The sequence below is a fragment of the Numida meleagris genome, chromosome 4, assembly GCF_002078875.1.
Source record: "Numida meleagris isolate 19003 breed g44 Domestic line chromosome 4, NumMel1.0, whole genome shotgun sequence".
Lineage (NCBI taxonomy): Eukaryota > Metazoa > Chordata > Aves > Galliformes > Numididae > Numida > Numida meleagris.
The window spans coordinates 9998366-10011224 of record NC_034412.1 but is presented as its reverse complement, the minus strand read 5'-3'; the positions used below and the strand labels follow the sequence as shown (position 1 = coordinate 10011224).

The 12859-nt window shown below is 44.1% G+C and overlaps 1 long non-coding RNA gene across 1 annotated transcript; it reads right to left on the bottom strand.

The window, feature by feature from the left end:
• On the bottom strand, positions 947-12053 carry LOC110398831. The gene is made up of 4 exons (XR_002438652.1): positions 11870-12053; positions 9173-9356; positions 4146-4394; positions 947-1175 (listed from the first exon to the last, which is right to left on the bottom strand). It is a non-coding gene; the product is annotated as an uncharacterized LOC110398831 (long non-coding RNA).

Here is a 12859-nt window from a genome sequence, read left to right as displayed (position 1 = left end):
GAAAGAAGTTTACCCTGTGCTACCACACTCGTTACCTGGAGCCGAGCACGCTTCTGGTGGGAGATTGTGGTGGCATTGCTCTCACAGGAACCCAATCTCTCTCTCCCTTGGCTCAGGGTGGAAGCACTCCCAACACAGCAGGCTTGGAGAGAGCTGGCAGCGGCCATTGGGCCACCGGAGGAGTTCGGCACAGCCAGCCTGCTCTGGGCTGACACCTCGCTGGTAAATAAATAAATACCAAAAATAAACAGGCAAAGGAATGACTCAGAACGGGAACGCGCTGGCAGTGCTGTGAGATGGGGGTGAGGACTTCTCACCTCCAGCCTACAGACCAAGACCTGGCTGGTCCCAGATACCCCGCAGAGCCTCTGCACAGACCGAGAATGATCTAGAAAAAGCACAAGGCTCACAGATAAGGACAGGCACCATGCCCAGCACGTGCTGCAGTGTCTCTGGAGGATGGATGCCACCTCCTGGTGATTACCTGGCCCACCCACAGCACCTGAAATGCCCTAATGATCCTTCCAGCTCAGCTTCCTAGGGCTGGCCATTCTGTTCTGGATCATGCAGTTTTCCTCGCTGTAGCAGTTCACCATCTTCCAGATGTTGCTGCACCCTCCTAAACATTTGAATTTATGAGATACGCAGTACAAGCAAGTAGCACCAACCCCACCTAACCAAACCTCTAGCCCTGCTCCTAGGCTGTAAGCAACCAGGTTGTCACTCCACTCCCACAGCCTCTTGGAGAGAGAGGCACAGGAAATCCTGTTGCTACAACTACTGGATTAACGCACACAGCATTCAAATGACCACGGCAGAGATTTCCACAGTGCTCGGCCCTAGAGGTATTTCAGAATTAAAATAACAGAATCATAGCATCGTTAAAGTTGGAAGAGACCACTAAGATCATCTAGTCCAACCATCAACCCAATCAGACTGGAGAAAGTTGCAAGCAATAGCAGAGGCCAAACAGCTGTGCATTCAGCCAAGGGACTTGACCCCTCTTGCTGCCACTGTCTCCTCCTGGTACTCACTTCTCCAGCTACATTCCTGGGATAGCGAAGCAGCTACCATGGCTGATGGTGGTCAGCAGGATTTGCTGCGCTCAGAAGCAGCTCAGCAGATAGGAGGCCATGATCTGCACATCTTGCTCCTTCTCATTACATCTGTCAGTCCTAGAAAGAAAAGCAGAGTGTTAACTCCCAGCCCCATGCCTTCCCACCTCTCACCAAAAACACAGCACAGCATCTGACACAAGGCTCTGCTGCTTCTAGCCCCTATTCTGGCTATCTGAAAATCAGAATAGGAACTCAGCCTTCATTTGCCAAAAGCATACAGAATAGGAGCACTGAGTGGCTTGGACTGTCCATGCCAGATGTTGAAAGTGAAGAGTCAAGGAGGTTTTCAGAGTCCTTTGTCAAGATCTAGATGGGTCTACTTCCCATTCCAGTGTAAATGATGTTTTATTTTAGATGGGAGATTAGAAAGCTTCTTTCTTTAACATAAATTAACTAAAATTAGATGCTAGCCAACATTTTCCTCACTAGCCTGGAAACTGTGTTACGAGTGAGAGTCAGCTCGGTCCAAGTTTGGAAGCTGTGATATCAGTAGAAGAATTTCCCTTTCCAGTCACAAAAAATGAATTTTGCATCCACCGGATGGCAGTGTAGGGAGAGCAATCACATTAGTCATAGCATTATTTTCCTTTTTAGCCTCTCAAAAGTGATTGCAGACAAAGCATTTTATTGCTTATTAAGATCTCTCCGCATTACAACCAGGGAAAGAAATCTAGGTCTCATTAATAAAGTATCTTCTAGAATCTCTATAAAAAGGCAGACCCTGATTAGCCAGCATCTTCCCATATGTGATTCGGTTTGTCTGACAGCATAAAGATTCATGGGAAGGTAGTGTGCTTTAAATAGCCCACTCTTTACAATAAAAACAAACCCCTTGAAAAGAAATACAAACAGAAATAAGGCAAGATTTCCAATACAACAGAGAGCTGGCCATGCACCAGGCTGGTCAGTGCTGACTGTACACACAAAGTTCAGTGCAGAGCTCAGACTCTGCAGGACTCTGAATTATTTTAAGAAATGGCATATTCTTCCTCAGCTTCTGTTGTCAAACATTTTGATGAGCAAGAAATGAAAGTCTATTTTATTCTGAGACACGGCAGTCGTTAGTTATCTACAGTTGAGAGCAAGTTTTCCTTCCTGTATAGCATAAAGCTCAAATTAATAAAGCTGAATGCTAAACTCCGGGTAAGTAATATTACTGAAATCCATCGTGTCAACAAGACGATTGCCCAAGGGTAATAAGCGGTAGAATATCTGCAGAAAACAGAACACTTTAGGAACCCAAGCCAACGGCGATGTTATTGCCACTAGAGGGCAATAGCAAACAAGCGACCAAAACCTCGAGTTGAGGAGAGAAATGGATTGCAAAGGAGTAGTAAACACAGCCCAGTTGTGTTCAGCGGGGCAGAAGCCCTGGCTGCTGGGAGCGCTGGTCCCAGAGCTCTGCAGCGCTCCCAGGAGCAGCCTGGATCCCCTCTTGCACAGCCCCATTCCCTGCTGCCCGTGCCCCGTTGTAGAAGGCAGGTAGCTCCTGCCATTGGCTTTGGGTTTTGGTCCATCTGGGTTAGTCAGTGGAAAATATTCACTGCTGGTTTTGGGCTAGAGAACAGACACAAGTAAAAGAAGTACTTTTAATGGCGTGTGTTGAAGCATCATCAAATAGAAGGTGGTCAGATGCCGTTCTGAACAGATGACTGATCCAACATAACATATCATTCGATTCCAGATGATGCAAGAGCAAGAAAGGAGGAGACACTTCAGCAGCCTGATCCACCTGGCTTACTGAAGCAAAGCTTTGGGGGAAATTTGATCTAGATCTATTAACATGTCTCAGTGGGGGACTGTGAGATGCTAAAAGCCTCCAAGAACCTAACAAACAAAAATATAACTGGATCCAGAAGCTCAAAGTGAGAGCTGGATACAATCAAACTGGAAATAATACAAGCATTTAAAAATTAAAACTTGTGATAATGCCAGTGGATAATCACTTGAACAAATGATGTAGGAGAGAGTTTTATTTTCCACCCCTACAGCACTTAAAACAAAATTTGCTGTCTTTCTGAAATACGTGCTGCAGCTTAGCAGTGAATTATTAGCCTTGATGCAGACATTATGGGTTCAGGTCTTGTCTGAATGAAGCAGAGGGTGAGAGTAGATTAGCAAAATGGTCTTTTGTTTTAATTACAGTCTACAAATATCAAGGTTCTTCTTGCAGGTAATTGTCTTTCAGTGGCGAAGGCTGACTTCCAACTTCACAAACTCCTTTCACAAGCTGTGTCAATGCAGAAGTGATAGCAGCCCCAAGGACTTCACCACACAAGAAACAGAGGTGGCCTCTACCTATTCGTACAGCTCCTGTTGCCCAGTCATTACCTATCTGTTCAAAGAAAGAGCATGTGCCTACAGAAACCATTCTCCAAGCCAAACTGCCCACAGCCAACAGATGGGGTTGTGCTCTGCTCCAGCTGACATACCAATTCTTGGGCTATGGCATGAGCTGGGAAGAGACTGGGGTAGGAACTGGTATGTGAAAGTGATGGAGAAGAGATCTGTGTCAATTTCAAAGTTTTGATCCTCCGAAGACATTAGTCACACTGAAGTCACGTAGCAAAATAACATCTGCAGCGTCTACCCTCTTTGCCCCAAGACCGAGGCCACAGGGAGATCTTTCTTGAAGGAAAATGGATTTATAGTGGATACAGCTCCTTGGGAGTTTCATAGACAGAGACAGACCTGTGACTCAAGCATCCAAAAGTATCACACCACAGAAACACCCCCAGCCTCAGCCCAACCCTTGTGTGCTGTAGGACAGACAACACCAACATAAACAAAAGCTCAGCCTTTCCCACCAGAGGCACAAAGCAGTGCTGTTCCAGCTGCAGAGCGTTTCCAACCTAACCAAATGTCAGTGCTTTACAAGACTGGAGAGTTATAAAACAGACAGCATGTGATGACAGCGCGCTGGCCTTTGCAATAACTCACAGGCACTTCACTGCGGGAGCAGCACAGGGGTGGTGCAGGAAGAAGGCAGGTAAAGAGCATGCAGAACACACAGCACTTGGGGCTCACCGTTCCTCTGCTGCTGAAGGGCTTGCAGATGCTTCCAAGTGTTTTGTCAAGGCTGAAAGGTGCTGTCAGTGACAGAGAGGGAGCTCACTGCAAAACACAGCAGACACGGCATGCTGCACCATGCAGGGGATGACGGCCACACGTGCAGAAGTGGGAATGCTGGTCCAGGTGACATCTGCCAGGCCTCCAAAAGCTGCCTGCCTGCTGCACTAGGGGGAGCTCAGCACACTGGGCAGACGGCTCATTTTTCTGAATCGGGAAAACAAACAAACAACAACAACGAGAAAAAAAAAAACAAGCCACAAATTAAAGCAAGAGGGTTTGCTGTGAGAAGGAAGGTGTTAGAATGTGTTTTGACACTGTACTCTTTTGTAGGACACGCATAGGCCCTAGTACAAACTTCTCCAAGCGTTCCCCCTGTCTGCAGTAAGTCTGCTCTCCTTCCTCCCGCTAACTGCAGCTAACTCATGGCAAGCCCTGGTAAGTATCACTCCTGCTTTCCTCCAGCTTGAACGCACATGTCTGTTCACATACATGACCTCCCAAATGTCTGCACCCTGCCCCGATAAGAAACCACATCAGAGGGGGACTCCTGTTTAGCAGTTAAAACTCATCTCCTACAATCAGCTTGCAATGCCTTTCTTCTTCTTTGCAGTTCTGCAAATCAGCACATCTACAAATCAACAAGCCACACTGCTTCTCTAGGCAGGTCATCTCCAAAGCAGAAGGGCTTCACTGACAGCAGCTTTCCACCTTTCCAGGACCAACAGCAGTGCGTCTTTACGTATGCTCACACAAAGCAGCCATCACAATCCTAAAAGTAGATGCTGGAGCTGAGACCATGCTCCTGCACTCTCGTACTCAATTCACAGAATGGGAGAGAGGGGGTTATGGGTCAGCGAGTCTGATACAGGCAGCTATCAGACTGACACAGCACCGGTGCGTGTCAGAAAGGGAAAGCATCTAGGTGGGAGAGCACAGCCAAATTAGGGGTCAAAGGGTTAAGAGAAGAGAGGCCATTATTCATCACTACCACTGTGTTCCAGGCATAAGAAACATTTGGAGCTAATTAGAGGGAGAGCAGAACAATGCACTAGAGAAAGCAACAATGCCCTGGTTCAACCCAGCAGATGAGCTCTGTGCTCAGAGCAAATTGGTCTAAAATGAGTATTGCTCCATCTCAAAACCAGGAAGGTGTGACCTACTTCTCTGACCCTGGCATCAGCTGGCAGGAAGAGAATTGACAGAATGATTCTTCATGCCTGTCGTGCGGAGACTGAGCATATTCCATTTCATTTCAGAAATAAAAGCCAGCAGCTTTTCCAGCTGATTTGGGGTAACTAATAACACAGATCTGAATGCATTAACTAAGCTGACTTATATTGCAAAGACCTCCAACAACCAAACAGACTTGGTATAATCAGCCACATCAGCATCCGGGTGACCTAGGAACCTTAGTAATAGCCTTAATATTTTCAAATGTAAAATACATTCAGCTTTTGAATGATTTCACTGGCTTTTTGGTAAGGCTTTTTCTCCTGAACAGTGACAGTTGAAACTATGGCACCTGAATGCTATGCTGCGCGCAAGATCCGGGAAGCGCTCGGGGCCCTCTCAGACGAACACTCCCAGAGATTTGTAAATAATTAGCTGTAGTTCTGGAAGTTATTTTCCAAAGCCGCTTAAAATTTGCGGTGTCAAATTCGTCTTGATTTTATTACAAGTTGTTTGGGTGTCATCTTTTAGTGAAGCCACTCTCAGACACTCATTCTGTTGATCACAGGATTCATGCTCTGAAGAAGAAATGATTACTTCAAGTCTTGATGTCTGGAGAAGGAAGGAAAACGCTGTGGGCTGCAAGCAGGTATTTTTTGGTAGCCTGATTCACAAGTATTTGTCATCATAGAAATCTTGAATGCTCTTGTGTCCTAGAGTGTCCCAGTGAAGGCTGCGTAAGCACAATCTGTTTGGTTGCCAGTAAGCAGCTCAAAAATCTTCCATCTACAGGCAAAAACTTAAAGCCCTGACATGACAAACACCAGCTATTCTTTATAATGAATACCCATCAAACGTTTCCAAATCTTACATAAATTCCTGCTGTAGTTGAACTGGCTTGAAATCCAACTGACACACCTTCACAATGCACAACAAAGCACAGGACCTAGAGGACAGGCTGTCCAAAGGAAGTGCAAATTGTCACATCAGCCAGCATGACATCCTCAGCAACTCAGCTGTGCTTCACAAAAGGAAGAGCAGGTCACTTCGCATTTGTCCTTCTTTGCTAGATGGGCTATTTAAAAAATAAAGCAAATACGCATGATTGCCAGGACAGACAAGTGCTATCTTGAGTACTGTTGCTAGAAGGAGGTGTTACCTCCAGTGGTCCAGGAAGAATGTAGACGTGCCTGACAGCATCAGAGGATCACAGCACCATTCCTCCTATAAGGGACCTGCACTTACTGTCACTTCCAGATGGCGCTCAGCCAGTCATTAGGCAAAGCAGCCTGCAGTATTTGCTGTGTAATTACACTGCCATGGCAGTATGCACCCAGCCATTACAAGATAATTTCACTGTAGTTACCATTATGCTACAGGCTTCAGTGTATGGATCATAGCCCCAGGGATGCCACTTGCCAGACCAAACACCACTGTGATATTGCAGAGTTGGCTGCCTAATTAACTCCATCCCTAAAAAAATTAACACGCACACACAAAGGAGAGGAAGGAGCAGGAGGCAAAATATCACTAGCAGGGATAAAATTACAAGCACGAAAACATCAATCTGGTCTTTGTGTTCAGGGAAATCTGTCTACATGGATTCCCATTTCAGCTGGAAAATCCCTGCATCACAGAGCCTATCCAGTGCAGTGGTACAGATCCTGGGCAGCTGCTATAGAGTGGACATTTGATGAGATGTCTGTGTTGATGAAGCTGTATCCTCAAAGAAAATGCAAGAAGCCCATTGACAGAGTATCAAGTGATCCAATCAGTTGCTGCTGGAATCCAGGTATATTTCCTATGCTGTCCACAACTGGATAATAGCAATTTTTTTGAGTGCAGTTACCTATGTGTGCCAACACCAGCTTAAAAATGGTTTAAGAAAAAAGCTTCATGTCCTCTTTGTTTGGTCTGTTCCAAATGTAAGCTCTTTGGAGAAGAGACCGACTGAGGCTTGGAGTGCATTTGAACAGCATCCAGCATCAGCTTTGGCCTGTCGTGGCAAAAATGCAAAAAAGACAGACTTGGCACTTTCAGCTTGAGATTTAGCAACAAGAAGGTTTTTCTGTGACACCTGGGATGAAAGCTTTCTGACCACGCAGTACCGTCTGTCTGCTAGGCTGGGAGATTTTTATACTGTCTTTGCAAGACTGGTCTTCACAGGTGAGAAAGTAATTTACTTTACTTTTTTTCTGCTTTCACCCACTCCACTAAGATCAACTGATGCTTCTTTTACGATGTACCACTTCCTATAAAAGCAGAAAGTGATTTTTGATTATGGACTTTGCCTGAGCTGCAACAAGGTGTGAAATGACTTCATTCTGAGTTCAAATCCGACTCTGGTGAAAAGTGAGAGGCATTCACTGCCACAACACTGCCATGGAAATTGACGCTGCGCAGTGATTCTAACCTAAGCTTTCTCGTCCTTTCAAAAGCCTTTTCTTGCATGTTGAATAGCAATAGCGTGACAGTGAGGGAATATATCAATGCCAGCTCTTTATCATTTGTGCTGGCTCCTCCAGCAGTTATCCATTCTCTTACTGGTATGGATGGTCACCTGCCTACATCAACCTTCACTAACTCAAGATCAGGCAGTGACTTCTTTTCTGCTCCTCTTTAGGATGACAAGTAGAAATATGCCAAACTTTTCAGAAAGTATCAAGGGGGGAGTAGTACTTAAGACTTGGAAAAAGGGCCTTCTCTCAATAGATGGCATTTTGTGAATGATGTCTCATGCTGATATATATCTGTTTAGCACAAAATGGCTTTCAAAAGCATCTAAACCTGATCCTGCCACTGTCTACTTCTGCACTTTCCAAATGGCTTTGGGAGACCTCAGAAGCATCAGGAACAGCAATAGATGTTATTCTTGCCTCTGCTACATCTAGGGTGCCACCTGCAATGATCCTTAAGTACAGAACATTTACACTCCCAGACATGAGTGATGTGGCACCTATTAGAGAGAAGAGTTGTCATTTGCCAACTGCTAGGGTTTTCTTAACTAGAAATAGATACTGCAGAGAAGAACACAGTTCCAGCAAAAAGAAGAGTTCTGGCATCAACCTTTATTGTTTCCTTTAAATAAATTGCTAGCAGAGACCTTTAAAGTGAAAATCAATAATGATTCAAGTTCCCATCTCTCCTTGCCAGCTCAAAGCAAGTCGCACATCCACTGACACTGACATGTCTGTTATTATTAACTTATCTAAACAAAGCAAATAGTAATAACTTCAAAAATGCATCCAGAACTTGTAATCAGTTGGTCTCTACATCCTTTTCAAACAGGACAGTATAATTATCTCTGTTTTATGGGTGATTATCTGCCTTTTAATGGTGGAACAACTAAGGCACAGGAATAGGAATTAACTTGCTCAGATGGCCAATGAAATACCAAGAAACAGAGCCAGATTTCCTGAATCTCCATCAAATGCCCTCCAGATAACACTCTTGCTAATATAATCAATTAGAAACATTATGTATCACCCATCTTCAAAGACATTCACAGTGTACAGGCATCATAAGCATTAAACCACACTGTGTATCTTGGTATCCCATTTTACCACCTGCTTTGATCATTTTTGCTCCGTGTCTCTAATTCATGTAATTAATAGTTCCCATTCTAAGAGGAGCGACATAATTGACTTACCTAGCAATCACTTCAGAAAAAACATTACTGGCAGTAGGTCTGCAGTCTAAGTGTATGCCTGCCTCTAGATGAGCCAGACCAAATACCAGTGCCTTGTGAAGCAATGGTAGCACAAAGACCAACATAAGCTAGATGCTTGGGCACTTGTTTTTTGTTCACATACCTCAAATGCACCACCATGCTGCATCTCTCACAGGCTTGTCTTCTTTCCACCAACCTATCACACATATCAGCACCGCAGCCAGGCTCCACACTCTTCATGACCTCCCACTTAACAGCGAAGAGCTCTGTGACGTTTCCCCTGAACTCTTCACGACAAGGATCTTCTCTGGTTTGGTCGAACACTCCTGGCCAAATGAGGGAATGTTGCAAAAAAATAGTAAAATAAGCCTGACAATAAAAGATCACAGCTAAAACATAACTAGTTCTGCTTTGATTCTGGATCATCAAATGTGTAGGTGGTGCCCTTGTAGAGAGCCATTAACATTAGTTTGCTTCACATCCTGCACTTCGCAGCATCCAAGTCAAAATGATTCAGATATCGCATCTGCTACCCTCTACTTGGCTAAAAACATCCGTGTTCCAACATACCTTGTGCAGATGGCAACAAGGCAGCCATGATATCCTCACTTGAAGTCCATCATAGGATTCATCACAAGGTGAGACATACCAACTCTGAATATGCAGTACCTTGGTCACTCAAAACAAAATATCTGCAACTACCAAAACAGTCTCAAGATCTTGTCTGTTCCAACAGAACCCAGGACAGAAGCATAGGGAGCCTGATGAGTTACTGCGATCATCTCCCTTTGGTTTATAGAAAATCCTAACACATTTAGTTGGATTCCTTGTAGCACACATTACTTAGGAGCTTTCCTAAAACTACCAGAAAGGGAATCAGGCTGATTCTATAAGAAGCATTAACATCCACAGTAGTAGAAAAAACAGAGCTGGAGGGGAATATGGAGCAACTGGGGGTGTCATGTCAGTTATGGGGCAGTGTGAGAGTTGTGTGAAGGCCCCAGACCTCGCATGATGCTCTTCAAGAAGCCTCAGGATCTTTTGTATATGTTCATTTTAAGACCACAGACCAGCTGCTGTTGGCCTAAAAAGCCCCCAGGCTTCAAAGTGAGTGGCTTTTCACGTCAGCACAGTACACGGAACAAGGAGCATTTTCAGTTGTTTCAACCTCCCTAACACTCCTCCTGAACAGCTCTAATTTGATTGTATTGATTGTCTTTGCTCAGTGGAGATAAAGCTGCTTTCCACAGAGAAATGTAGAGCGAAAGGACTGAGAAAAAGGGCTGTAATTAATAAAGCCTGATATTTTTTCCACTAGCAAGAAGCATTCAGTTTCGGAAGGTATTGTCAATACCTGTAGACCCCAAAGTGCCTCTCTGATCCACTTCACAACATTTGATTCAAAGTCAGTAAAAAATGACTTTCTCACATAATCATAATACTTGGGTTTACATTCATGTTATTTGACTCACACAGGCAGTGTGGTATCTGGTTGAGATCTCCAGACTGGTTTTGGGGAGCATGAAGCAAATCTGAAGTGGTAAGATCCAAATGTAAGCACTGGGAACTTGCCCATTGGAGTGCTGCTGCTTCCAGCACAGTGCAGGCTATGTCAAGGCAACAAAGAGCCATTAATTGGATAGTAGCAATCCCTTGAGTTTAGCTTCGTTCCTCTATACATCATGTGTTCATAATTGTTAAATTCAGGGATAATTACTGCCCCTCTCCCTTTGTCTTTTGGGTACAACAGCTCACGGACAGCTACTGATGACTGCTTACAAGTGTCTCTGCTGATGAGCATGGCTCTCCTGAGGTGCTGTTTCAGAATAGCAGTCTAGAAGACAGAACTGAAGACCACATTCGCAACATGCCAGAGATTAGTGGCGTTTAATGCTATTTTTTCCTCCCCAAAAGTCTCTCTGTCTATCCTTCAAATCAGTGTAGAAAGTAAGTACACAGCCTTACAAGGTGCCAAGCAACTTCTGTCTGAGTGAAAGCAGCAGGAGTTTAAAGGGCTCTGAAATGCGCCCTTGCAGTACATGTCTGACACAATAAATGGCAGTGATCAGCCAAGCACCCCCTAACAACACCCTTACATTTCCCAGCATCAAAGAAGAGGTCACCAGGCACTACAGCTTGTCACTGCAAGCTAATTTCAGTTCCCTCTAGTGAACTCTGCTTCCTAAGCACCAGGGAATAAACCACCCCCAGTATAACAAATTAGACAGCAACATACATTAGGAATTTGCTACAGCTTCAGCCGTCGGTGCCTAGCACAGCTTCAAGTGTAAACAAACAAGAACTGCAATTTTTACCAACTGTTTAGTCTGATTTTAAGTCAGGGTTAGCTTTGCCAGCACAAACGATGCCTCCCTTTGTCTTCAGGAAAGCTAGCCATAGACTAGGTGGGTGGTGGTTGGGGTGTTTGTTTTTTTTTTAATTAAATGAGCTATCTTATTAGATAAATCCCTTTGCATGAGTTTTTACTTCTCCATAATGGACCAGGGATTTTCCAGCATTTATTATATCGCTGGTCTTCCACCATTACTCATATACAGATTTAGCCCATATCCTCACCAGAAGTTAGGGCGACAACGAGATTCATCTGCTGGTGAAAATCACAGTACAAATACCAGTGAATGAGATCAAACTCTTCTTCTTCCTGGTAACCTAAGTCGTGAAGCTCCTGATGAGATCTGGGGTTGTTAAAGCAGGGTGCTTATGATTTTCTCAGCCGTATAAAAGCTCAGTATTCCAAATGAGATTCCAGCTCCCAAACAATTCCCAGCATACATGGACTAGTGAACAGGGAAAATAAACTCTTGCAGGCTTTGCTTACCCTGATAATGAAGAACTTCCTCATGGCATGCTGCTTTGCACAAGACTTGAACAGTGATTGTGTTTGGAAGCCACAGGTGAGGACATGGGACTCCCAGTTGAGAGAATCCAGAACTTTCTCATTATCATCTTCAGCATGTTTCTCTTCCGATTGCCCCATCTGGAACTCTTGGTTGTTTTTACCATCTGACATTTCAACAGCCTAAAAACAAGCAAAACAACTCTTTTAAACAACCAAAATGTTTGATCACATCTTTTATATAAATGAAATGCTAGTGTATGCCAGGCATCTGAACTTGGTAAAAAATAAATGAGTACTTCAAACCCGCTATTGTTCTCAAGGTCCCTGACCTTCAAAACACCATTCTATTCTATTTGTAAACAACTCTGACATGACAGAACATGTGAATACCACTTCACCCTTTGGTAGCAGCATCTATTCCAAGACCTCAAAGCGTTCTGTAAATATTAGCTAAGACTCATATGCCTCTAAAGAATTACTCTTCTACAAATATTAGCTAAATCTCACACCACACTAGTCAGCCCCTAGGAGGTTAATGCTATTCCCCAAGTTCAGAAAGATTCAGTGTTCTGGTTAAGGTTACTCAAGAGTTTTGTAAAAGACTTCAGCAATAGAAATATGAGCTTCTAAGACTTACATATGTCTGCGCCTCCAGAAGCTTGTCTAGAGTATTGTGCAAGTCTGCATTTCTCTTTTGGCCACTCTAATATCACCAGACTCAAGTCCAAACCAACCCAAATCAAACTCACACATGAGAAAACAGCCAGGAGCACTAAAAAACTGTAGTTTAATTACTCACCTTTAAGTCTGATAGTCTTTTGTACATAACAAAGGAAATCAAAAACAAGGCCTCAACTTGCATTTAGCAATGAACACAAACTGGCCACAGGGGTCAGAGTGCAAAACACCACACCATTACAGTGAGCAGTGATCAACGCTGAGATGAACTCATACAGACTTCAGACAATG